We start from the raw sequence: 12842 nt of genomic DNA, 5'->3' as shown, positions 1-12842 counted from the left end.
AGGGAGAAAGAGAGATAGAGAGCGAGAGAGGGGGAGGGGGGGGGGGGCAGCGCGTGTGCGAAGAAGGCAGACTTAAAAAATGTTTAAATAAAAAAAGCAAACACGGAACACTCCCTCTTTCAAACCAGTGTCTGTTGACGTAATGACTTCTCCCCGCGGGTGGTTCTGTCGCCTGCATGTGGCGTCGTCCAACACAGAAGACTGAGAGCCCTCCACGCCAGCAGATCGGTGCGCGTTGGATGCCCACAAATGTGGTGGTGGTACTTCAGACGCGTGGAAACACTGTGCTTGGCTGGATTTTGATTCTGTTGAAAAGCAAACCTCATCGATTGGACGGCTGTCTTTTTTAGTGCGTGCTCCAGGATCTTTGTGAATATTGTGTGGGTCGGTTTTGCTTCAGCGGCCTTGTTGTTTTAATACGCGGTTATTGCTCAAAGACTTAAACGTACTTTCTGAAGCTAGAGTGAAAAGGCGGACTTTTGCTTCGTTACTGTGACATTAACATTCAAAAACTGATGGAATTAAAATGCACTTGAATTAACAACTCTGGGATATTACCTCGTTAATTTTGAAGTTCATGAGGGTTTATTTGTCTTTTTTTCTGCCGGACATTCTTGAGACTCATGGCTATTTGAGTGTGTCAGCTCAGTGATGTAAAGTATAATATAATTATATAGTTCGTCACAGTGTGAGTCAGCATGATGTCCACGAAGGCATGTAATTCTTGTGAAGTCCACAGTGCCCATCAGTGACGATTAGTTAATTTTTGTTTTACATGTCTTCGTCACGAGTCTTCAATATTTAGAGTAACGAAGGGTGAGTATACTTTTTACTTCCAGTGTTTGTGTCGTCCTGTGTTATGCAGTGTTTTTAAATTGATATACACATACATACACACACACACCATACACACACTCACATACACACACACACACACACACACACACACGCACACACACACGCACGCACGCACGCACGCACACACAAACATATACACACACACACCATACACACACTCACACACACACACAGACACACACACACACACAGACACACACACACACACACACACACACACACACACACACACACACACACACATACACACCTTTTGCAGATCTTGTCAATTTTGTTTGGCTTCGTTTTGCACGGCCTGCACATGATTTGAAACAGACAAATATGTACACTGTACAAACACAATAGCACTAAAAATGTTGATTAAGTCCAACCAAGCCCAGAATAAATTACGTCTATTATCAGCTGTAAATTGCTGACCTGATGTATTCAGTTATTCCAACATCAGAAAATGTCAGAGCATTTAAAACAAAAAAGTTGCTTTCTTTGACCACTTTTCTTTGTTCCCGCAGGTAGAATGTTAATCTGAAGAAGAATTCATTCTAAAATCTTTAAAAATGAAACAGCCTTTGCCAACAGTTTTGCTTTCTTTGATCATTTTTTGCTTCGTCGTAACAAGATGAATCTGATTTAAACGTGAGGGTATTTCAAAATCTGAAAATGCCAGACACAAAATGTCAGAAAATCACGGCAAAAATATTACTTCGCGCCTCCAATACTGTCTTCTTTAGGTGGATGCGGAAACGTAACATTTGGGTTTCTTTCTTTCTTTCATTATTTATAGTGATAATGGTGGGTAAGACTCACGTTAAAACAACAGCTGACCCCAAAATCTAAAAATGTCAGAGCCTTTAACCAAAATTGTTGCTTTCTACGACAACTTTGCTTGGCCGCGGCGGTAAAATGTCAGTTTAAACAGGAGTGTATCCTAATATCTGAAAATGTCAGAGCCTTTGAAGAAAATGTTTGATTTCTCTGGCCTTACTTTACCGGGCCAAAGCGGGTAAATACGACTTTAAACAAAACATTATTCTAACATATGAAAATGTCAGAGCCTTTGACAAAAACTGTTGCTTTCTTTGACCAATGTACTTGTTTACAGCGGGTAAACTGTGAATAAGAAGGTTGCAGTCAAGCAAGTCGAAAGCGTTAACGGTCTTGTTTTTTTCTAATTGCTTGACTATACATCATTTTGTTTGTATTGTTGTTGTTTTTGTGTGTGTTTTTCGCATTTAGTCAATTTTGAATAAATGTTTTCAAATAGACTTGGTAGCGAGGCGAGGTGATGTTGCATGTGTGTGTGTGTGTGTGTGTGTGTGTGTGTGTGTGTGTGTGTGTGTGTGTGTGCGTCTGCATGTGTGTGTGTGTTTGTGGGCGTGTGTGTGGAGAGAAATTCCTAGAAAACTACTGGACATATGTTTTAATATGAAACTTTACATGTGCATTCTTCCAGATGATACCCCATCACATTTCTGTTATTTAATCAAGTAGAAGTGCAACGCCAAGGCACTGCATACCCCAGCGAAAGACAAACCTCTCTCTTACTCTCTCTCTCTCTCTCACTCTCTCTCTCTCTATCTCTCTCTCTCACTCTCTCTCAAACACACAAACGAACACACACACACACACACACACACACACACACACACACACACACACACACGCACACACACACACGCACACACCCCCCAAGTTACATACGTACACAAATACACACTCACTCACACTTCATACACACAAAACACCCCCCCCCCTTACGCACATAATTATAGACAGACGGACATACACACCTTTACAAACAAACACACATGAAAGCTAAAACCCATTCACCACCTCGAGTTATTGCATGGGGAACATGAGATTTATTTCCCAGGTGTTTGTGAATGAAAAATCGTGAAAATGATGACAAAGAATAAATCGAGGTGGTGAATGGGTTTGAGCTTTCAGGTGAAACGTGGATTGTCAAAGTAAAAGCCAATCAGGCTGATTGTTTGATGTGTGGAACCATCGCGGCTTTGGATTTGTGTTTCCGAGGACAACGATTGTAAGCATTCACTCTGAAAGGCCCAATCAATGTTGACAATTACCGCGGCGACTCATGGTCAATTTGCAACTTATCTCTGTAATCGCAAAATCCACAACGAAAAGTCATAAACACTTAAAAAGAAAAGAAATATGCTCAACACTTACTGAACTCACACGTATGATCGCAGCTCTGTACATTTTCAGACTGGAAGAACAGCGTCAACAAGCTACGTGTGACGTCACATACAAGGTTGACGTGTTGTCTCGAGCTACTGTGACGATGCTTTGTGGCCCGGAGTTGGATTATAAAAATTCGTCTCCCTGTGGGTTATTGTGCATTTTGTTGCACAACCAAAATGATGACAAAAACGATGTTTGGTGGCTTGTTGTCAGACCAGCATTTTGTTGTTGGTCCTCGGGGAGCATATCGCCTTTTGTCTCATATTTATCAACCGCGGCCTTCGGCCTTGGTCGATAAAGATGAAACAAAAGACAATATGGTCCCCTTGGACCAACAAAAAAGCTGGTCTGTCAACAAGCCACCAAACATCTTATATTGTTGACGTCACGTCCGGCTAGTTAAATCCGCACTGTGGTGACTTCATTTGATTTCAATCAAAATGATTTAATGCAATTTTGGTCAAATAGTCTTTGACTCAATCCGGACTACATGATTATATTTCACCTAACACTACCACCTCGTCTCGATACCCTGTCTATTTGAATACAATTAATCAGAATTGACAAAATGTATCAAAGTTTGGAAACTAATTAACTAAGCCCGAACTTGTCACAGTAGTGCAGATTGTATTTTACACTATTTAACCGTAAGTTACCATTCGTTTAGGGGCAGACAACTTTTGAAACCAGAATGACACCCCATTAGTTTCATGACTTTGTAATGCAGAACAAATAAGTCGTGTTTTTCGGACTTTTTCAAGCCTCTAGGTCTAAAAAAACAAAAACAAAGCCAAACTGCGTCCAGTTCGCCCGCTTCAAATTTCGTTCTCTAATATGACTTTTCGGTTATGTCCCATATTCCTTCAATACCAAGGTCTGTTTACTGGTCACGAGTTCAATTTCGGGAAAGGGGGAGGGGGAATAAAAATATGTGTGTTGGTTATGGGCGGGGGTGGTTGGAGGGATGGGGATGGCCGGGGAGATTTCTAGTGTATTCAGAATTGAAACATGAAAAATAACGTGGGCGTATGTCCATTCTCAAATAACATTCCTGGAGGCGAAGGTTGATTACACTGATCAGTGCTGCCTTCTATGACACGTTCGAAAAAACGAATTGGTAACCAAATCGTGCTTTCGTTTGTCAAGATGACAAAAGGAGGGCTGAATTTCACACCTACGCCGCTTTCGGATTAAACCAAATATCATTTTATTGAAACTGTCCTGGCTCGAGATGATTGAAATTGAAACGATGTGGTAAAAACAAGCGACGAATAATGTCGAGAAAAAAAGCAACAACAAAAATCACCGAGTGCATGGCTAGGAAGCTAGCAATTACGCCCACCTTGAATTGGTTTCATGATCGGAAAGGACACCCTCCAAGCTAGTCTGGCAAGGTTCGAGTTGATATAGACTGGAACACTTGTTATTTATAGATTATGAGAGGTAGGAGCTAGTGCTGGAGGAGTAAAGGAGGGGGGGGGGGGTGGGGGGCGATCTTATACAATTGGCTCCTATTGTAAAAAAAAAAAAAAAAAAAAAAAAAAAAAGCAAAAAAAAGCTGTACATCGAACTGGAGCAATCGTAGACACTAGAACCCATTTCGAGTCCACCAGCAAAGAGGATGAAATTGACAAGCTCAATCACATGACGCAGACGGAGTTGACAGAAGCGCCAGAAGATTCAGATCGAGGCCGATTGTGGCGCCCCCTTCAGGAATCAATGGCTTGATGACTTCCGTGACGCTTAAGACACACCCAAGTGTTTTCTCTGCCATCCAACCTCTATTAACGCTGTCGCCTCTTTGTCTCTCCTCGGCGCGTGCGGCCGATGACGTCAATATTTGCCAGTGACGTTTTTTGCTCCTCTTCTTCTTCTGGCGTGGATGGCTGTTTGTCCAGTTTCAATCAATGGGGCTTGTTGTCAGCGTTGTTTACTGGTCGAATTTCGATGTCTTGATTTCATTCTCCTCGCCGTTTATTTGGGAACAAAGATGTTTCGATCCAATTTCTTGGCGTTTTGCAACAACAACAACAACAACAACAACAACAACAACAACAACAACAACGTTGAAAAACAAAAGAAATCGGTACTCGCCAACACAAAGACAGCACAAAGACCAGGTCGAATTTTCGCATCTCTTGATAAAAACAACAACAACAACAACAACAACAACAACAACAACAACAACAACAACAATAAACAACCAAACACGCACAGAACAACCTAACACGCAAACAACAACAACAACAACAACAACAACAACAACAACAACAACAACAACAACAACAACAACAACAACAAATCGGATTGTACACTTCAGGCCTATATTTGCGTTGATGTTCTTAAGCTCCTAAAATTGATCTCATATTGCCTTTAAAAATAAAAGTTCGGAAAGCAAAACACGCATGTAGAACACCCTTTCAAACTTGAAACAAACTGTCCATTACCTAAATGAAGCGGCATAAGAACTCTACTACACTGCAACAGAAATAACATATTCCTTGCTGCAGAATACACAAAAGAATGAGTTTGAACATCATTCTGAATTTTTCATCAGTCGTATTGATGAAAATGCTTTCAGAATGTGAATGGCCCATCGGTAATCCCCTCCCCCCAAAAAGTGTATTTTTGTGCCTCCGGATTTAGGGAGAGTCATTCCGTAAAAAGAAATTGATTTCAAAAATATACGGCTAAGTGTCTTTCTGGTCGATTTGTATCTTCCCATAGTCGAACCTGCTGTGGCGAGCATCTCTTGATAACAACTACCTGCCTATGTCGACTACCCCAAAGGATCCCCGACGAAGTTCTCTCCTACGTAATTCACCTTTCATAACGACCATGCACTCTCTAAAACGAACACGTTTGCTTAGTCCCTTGGTTGTGTTGTTGTAGACAGGTTGGATTCTACTTTACAAATGGAAAACGTTGATGTTGGAAATGAGTTCAATATTGTGAAGTAAGTTTACAGAGTTTTAATTGTTTCGGTTAATCTGTATCTCTCTTTTCTCGTTTTTCTCAGTCAGTCTTTCTGTCTCTGCCTGCCTGCCTGTCTCTCTGTCTGCCTGTCTGCCTGTCTGTCTATCACTCTTCTTCTTTTTATTTGAAGGAAGAATTATGTTGATCTTCTGAAAATAAGAAACTAGCATCAAGTTCCTGATGAAGATAATAGGATCAGGTGTCGATAGGTTTAAAAAAAAAAAAAAAGGAAAAACAAAGAAGGAACAAAAACCCAACAATATTCCACAGCGCTCGGATACAAAGATAATATGCTGTATATTCTTTGAGCGCAACCAATCCTTCCTCTGCAATGGTCGAAGGTTTCGTGTTCAGTCCGATTGGAAGAAGTAGAAGTCAGGTAAAATTGTGTGAGTTTTTGGTGAGTTTTTTTTTTTTTTTGCTTGGTCGAAATTGAGTATAGGTTTTTATATGAATTGTCGATAATGCGACAGGGTAAGTAGACTTGTGTTCTGTTTTGATTATACAAGTTTATGAAAAAGCTTCGAGAATCAAGCAAACTTAATTTGAGAGAGAGAGAGAGAGAGAGAGAGAGAGAGAGAGAGAGAGAGAGAGAGAGAGAGAGAGAGAGAGAGAGTGTGTCTCGTGTTCTCTTTACCTTTCTCATTCACACATATACACACAAACACACAGAGACATACAACAAACATACACACACACACACACACACACACACACACACTCACACACACACACACACACACACACACACACACACACACACACACACACACTCACACACTCACACTCACACACACACACACTGACACACACACGCACACACACACACACACACACACAAGGAACTTAGTCGATAAATATCGACAGGGGGCGGACAAATGGTTTACATGTGAAATGTGTGTATATGGGTGTGGTTCTGAAACAAACAAACCATGTGAACCCCCCCCCCCCCCCCCCCAATCCCACCGCTCGCGGGCTGAACGACTGACGTCACATGTCGTTTCGGTCTTTTCCAGAAGAACACCGCGTGCTGACGGACGATTCGATTTGATCGCTTCACCACGCCTTTCCAACTATGTGCTCCCATACAGTTTTGGTAGATACATGCTTGTGCAAGTATGTTATTAGTATTACCAATATGAATCTTATTTTCCTTTCGATGGTCAGTTTTACTCACCTCTGTAACGGCAGTCACATCTGCGAATGCTGTCGAAGAATCTAACCGAAAGTAAACATTCTGGGAATCTACGCGCATCGGCCTTCACGCAAGTTCAATGCTGAGCCAATGAGCGCGCCGCGGCGAAGTTGGCCGCTGTAAGTCTCGCAGCGCTGGCTGGCTGAGCGAGTTGCGTGTCCATCCATAGACCAGATTAGTAGGCGCTTGATTTTGGTATTTTGATTTTACATGACATTAAACCTTTCTTGGGGTTCATGGTCATGGCAACAGCCATAATAATATTATATCATGTATAATATTACATTTCAGCATATTTGAATTACATGTCATCATACCAAACTGTCATACATTTTTATTCCTACATCATTCTGATTGATCACAACCAAACCTACTATCAGTGGACACATCCAAATGTAAGCGCCTGTTCTTGACAACTTTTAATCGATCTAAAAATAGCAACTTGCTGGGCCCTTTGCCGCCAACAGACACTGTTTGGCCTGTAGGTAAAATGTACAATGTATTTTCTGATTTGTGCACAAAAGCTTTTTTTCTTTTTTCTTTTTTTTAACATAACAATGTTTAATGTCACTGTATGTTTAAAAGACCATGGTTATATTTGTAAAAAAAATGTTAAATTAGAAAATAAATAACATTTTGGTTCATGATTTTTCCTACACCTGTGCTAAAAATAAGAAATAAAAATGTCGGGTATATAAGTCACTCAAATACAGCTAGGAATGAATGGCTCGGTTTGAGTTTGTTGCAGTTGACCCTGCACAATGCGACTTATCGTTTTTGTTGAACAATTTTGACGTCACCCCTCCCATAGGGTGACGTATTTCACAACTTCCTGTGTTACACAAACTCTGTGATGACCAATTTTGACGTCACCCCTCCCATAGGGTGACGGATTTCACAACTTTCTACAGATGAACAATTTTGACGTCACCCCTCCCATAGGGTGACGGATGTCACAACTTCCTGTGTACACAAACTGATGACGTATTTCACAACAAAATGGCGCTGCCCATGGTCAACCTCTAAACTATCCGTATAGAATGGGGGCGTCCTCGCCCCCATAACAATATCTTCCTCTCGCTCTTTCTCGCCCCCCCCCCCCCCCCCCCCTGCCCTCCCCATCCACCAAACCTTCTGTCTCTGTCTGTCAGTCTGTCTCTCTCCGTCTCTGTCTCTGTCTCTCTCTCTCTCTCTCTCTCTCTCTGTTTTTTCTCAGCTCTCTTTCTCTCTCCTCTCTCTCTCTCTCTCTCTCTCTCTCTGTCTCTGTCTCTATCTCTCTCTCTATCTGTCTCTCTCTGTCTCTCTTTCTCTCTGTCTGTCTCTCTCTCTTTCTGTCTGTCTCTCTCTGTCTCTCTATCTCTCTCTCTGTCTCTCTCTGTCTCTTTCTATCTCTCTCTGTCTGTCTGTCTGTCTTTCTGTCTCTCTCTGTCTGTCTCTGTCTGTCTGTCTGTCTCTCTCTCTCTCTGTCTCTCTCTGTGTCTCTCTCTCTCTCTCTCCCTCTCTCTCTCTCTCTCTCGCACACACACGCGCGCATCTTGACCGGCCCTCTTTGCTCTCTCGTATACATCTCACGTACGTTTATCTCATCTTACAGTGGGGGCGAACGAACACCGGTTAAACGCGATGGCTCGTAGCAACCGAATCGTTTCCAGCCATAAACAACGCCCACTGGATGTCCTCCATGTCTGCTGTGTGCGAAGTTCGTATGCCAGCAAAATAATCTAATTTGAGAGCTTCACTCGAAATTATTGGCAAAGTGATAAGTGACAGTGTTTGGGAAAATGTGATGCAAATTCGAACCGCACACTTTTGAATTACGTGCTAAATCCGCCCGCAGGTGACGATTTTACTAATCCTGTATATTTTGAGCATTTTGAAATCTTCAGGGTCACATTAATCTATACACGTTCCAAATGGATTTGCAAAAGTACGCAAATTGAACAGGTTATTTTGCTTCCAGCTATGTATAATGTATGTGTGTAGTTTGTGTAAATACCGTCCAATCTGAGTTGAATTCCCACAAACCTGGACTGAGGGGCACGATACAGTTAAGACATGGGTGGGAGCCACGTGCGACATACACCGGCACGGTTTGCCTAGTGGTAAGGCTTCCGCCCCGTGATCGGGAGGTCGTGGGTTCAAACCCCGGCCGGGTCATACCTAAGACTTTAAAATTGGCAATCTAGTGGCTGCTCCGCCTGGCGTCTGGCATTATGGGGTTAGTGCTAGGACTGGTTGGTCCGGTGTCAGAATAATGTGACTGGGTGAGACATGAAGCCTGTGCTGCGACTTCTGTCTTGTGTGTGGCGCACGTTAAATGTCAAAGCAGCACCGCCCTGATATGGCCCTTCGTGGTCGGCTGGGCGTTAAGCAAATAAACAAACAAACAAACAAACGTGCGACATACGTGGAATTGTTATCACAAACAAAACTCAATTTCAACCAATCTCATGCCCCGGCTTCCTCTCACTCGGTTAGTAACTTTCTCTTGCACATTGGCCCTGGGCGCTTGGCCCCTAGGCATTGAGACGCTTGACATTTCTGATGTTAGAAAGTTAGAATCAACCTGTTTTTGTTTTTGATTTGTTGTTTTGTTTTGTTTTTAACTTTTTATGTATGTGTTCATGTTACGTAGCATCCCTTGTTCTAGTTAATGACGTAAAAAAAAAAAAACACACCTCATTTTGTCAACAACGAATAGCCTAATAATATGTCGCTTATGTCACATGGACTTTCTCTGGAATCTCAAAGGCCGCTTTAACCGTTGCGGTATTTTCAGCCGTAAAACTTACATAGTTTTTCATGCAGAGCTTCATAATCCTGCAATGTAGTTTCTTTCCACGCGGACAGCGAATAGCGCTCAGAAACTCTAATCAGTGATGATTACCATGTTTGGCACTTTACAAAATTAATAGTAAAACGTAGATTGAGCTGCAATGGAAAGTGGGTCCTGGCGGTCCGAGGATGCATAAAACATCTTCACTTTGTGTTTTTAGAGACGGAAGAATGCCATGTGAAAGGACTCCTAAGGCACGAGTACACGCGCTACTGGTTTTTTACATTAGTCAAGTTTTGACTAAATGTTTTAACATAGAGGGGGGAATCCAGACGAGGGTCGTGGTGTATGTGCGTGTGTGTGTGTGTGTGTGTGTGTGTGTGTGTGTGTGTGTGTGTGTGTGTGTGTGTGTGTGTGTGTGTGTGTGTGTGTGTGTGTGTGTGTAGAGCGATTCAGACTAAACTACTGAACCGATCTTTATGAAATTTGACATGAGAGTTCCTGGGTATGAAATCCCCGAACGTTTTTTTCATTTTTTTGATAAATGTCTTTGATGACGTCATATCCGGCTTTTCGTGAAAGTTGAGGCGGCACTGTCACGCCCTCATTTTTCAACCACATTGGTTGAAATTTTGGTCAAGTAATCTTCGACAAAGCCCGGACTTCGGTATTGCATTTCAGCTTGGTGGCTTAAAAATTAATTAATGACTTTGGTCATTACAAATCTGAAAATTGTAAAAAAAAAAAAAATTTATAAAAAGATCCAAATTTACGTTCATCTTATTCTCCATCATTTGCTGATTCCAAAAACATATAAATATGTTATATTTGGATTAAAAACAAGCTCTGAAAATTAAATATATAAAAATTATTATCAAAATTAAATTGTCGAAATCAATTTAAAAACACTTACATCTTATTCCTTGTCGATTCCTGATTCCAAAAACATATAGATATGATATGTTTGGGTTAAAAACACGCTCAGAAAGTTAAAACAAAGAGAGGTACAGAAAAGCGTGCTATCCTTCTTAGCGCAACTACTACCCCGCTCTTCTTGTCAATTTCACTGCCTTTGCCATGAGCGGTGGACTGACGATGCTACGAGTATACGGTCTTGCTGAAAAATGGCATTGCGTTCAGTTTCATTCTGTGAGTTTGACAGCTACTTGACTAAATGTGGTATTTTCGCCTTACGCGACTTGTTTTCAAATATTTTCTTTTTCTTGTAACCGAGTGCCGAAACACTACGATCACCTCGGGAAGCGAAGTGCAATCAAACAGGATTGAAAATGTTAGGGCTAATTTCTTAGCCCTATAAAAACTGTTATGCAAACCCGAAGGTTTCCATGAACATACAGACAATCGGAAACCACCAGACCCCATAACAAACAGAACTCTACAATCCACTGGTGTTGAATTTTAAAGGCCAGCAACTCGGGTGCAGAGTCTGCTGTGAAAGGAGCGGTAACCTCACCTGTCACATTCTTAATCATCTTCTCTGCCCCTCCCCCTTCCCCACCTCGCTATTTTGTCCTAATGTACCTTTTTTGCGCCCCCCCCCCCCCCCCCCCGCCCCTTTTATATTTTTGTAATTGTATTTTTGCTTGCTATTGTTTAGTCTCTCATACCAATATTATTTTAAAAAAAACATTGTCAGAAATACCAATCTTGACACTATAAATCATTTTGTAGTCAAACTGAAGCTGTCAGGCAAGCGTTTCCCGATCTCATTGTAATGTGTTTTGTCTGCAGGAAGACACAGCTGGAACTGAATCCCCAGCAAATTAAATTCTGGTGTTCTCAACTCAGGTCACGCACAACTATAGCCCCACATGTCAGCCAGAATAATCTGCCTTTGACAGAGTAATTTCCTCTAAATATTGTGAGCATCCGAAGATAGCTCATAATTCCTGATGTATTGTAACTGAGTCCAGTGTTGTTCCCAGCCTCTAAGGACAAAAGGTCAGTTTGACCTGGATTGTGCAAGTAGATCTAAAGAAATGCCGTGGCTTTTTCCATGTAGTACTAGTAGGAAAATTGTTGGTCAGATGAACTCCTACACTCTAAACAAGCAATGTTAGTTAGTTAGTTAACTGTTGCTTAATGGGTCCAGCGGACCATTTAGGCCAAATCAGGACCCCACAAGAAATGTTCCACACACGCACACACACACACACACACACAAACACACACCCACACACACTTTCAGAGACACAGACAGACACATACACACACACACACCCACACACACACACACACACACACACACACATACACACACTCTCTCTCAGAGACACAGACACACACACACACACTCTCAGAGACACAGACAGACACACACACACACACACACACACACACACACACTCTCAGAGACACAGACAGACACACAGACAGCTTTTGCATGAATGTGTACATTTCATTATTAGCTATTAGCAATCCCGCTGTCTTTTCAAGAATAGTGTGTAACAACAAAACAATCTTGGAATCGAGTATTGTACAGTGTATTGTCACGGAATGCAGTGCGTTTTATGGGAACAAAGCAATTATAGTTGTATTTCGGATAGAAAAAAAAGAAGAAGAAACAAGTCGAGTAAGGCGAAATTACTACATTTAGTCAAGCTGTGGAACTCACAGAATGAAACTGAACGTAGTCCGCCGCTAGGGAAAAAGGCAGTGAAAGTGACGAGCCTGTTTGGCGCGGTAGCGGTTGCGCTGTGCTTCATAGCACGCTTTACTGTACCTCTCTTCGTTTTAACTTTCTGAGCGTGTTTTTAATGCAAACATATCATATCTATATGTTTTTGGAATCAGGAACCGACAAGGAATAAGATA

General features: G+C 41.8%; 1 protein-coding gene across 1 annotated transcript in view; it reads left to right on the top strand.

The window, feature by feature from the left end:
* The first annotated feature begins 269 nt into the window (after window positions 1–269).
* The window catches only part of LOC138962886 (aquaporin-4-like), a 34332-nt gene continuing 21759 nt past the window's right edge, over window positions 270–12842 (top strand). Inside the window, exon 1 of the mRNA XM_070334856.1 lies at window positions 270–816. The gene's annotated coding sequence lies outside the window, so the exon portion shown is untranslated. The remainder of the gene's footprint in view (window positions 817–12842) is intronic.

The sequence above is a fragment of the Littorina saxatilis genome, linkage group LG1 (assembly GCF_037325665.1).
Source record: "Littorina saxatilis isolate snail1 linkage group LG1, US_GU_Lsax_2.0, whole genome shotgun sequence".
Classification (NCBI taxonomy): Eukaryota; Metazoa; Mollusca; class Gastropoda; order Littorinimorpha; family Littorinidae; genus Littorina; species Littorina saxatilis.
Note: the sequence above shows the minus strand (reverse complement) of the source record. Positions and strands in the feature narration are given on the sequence as shown.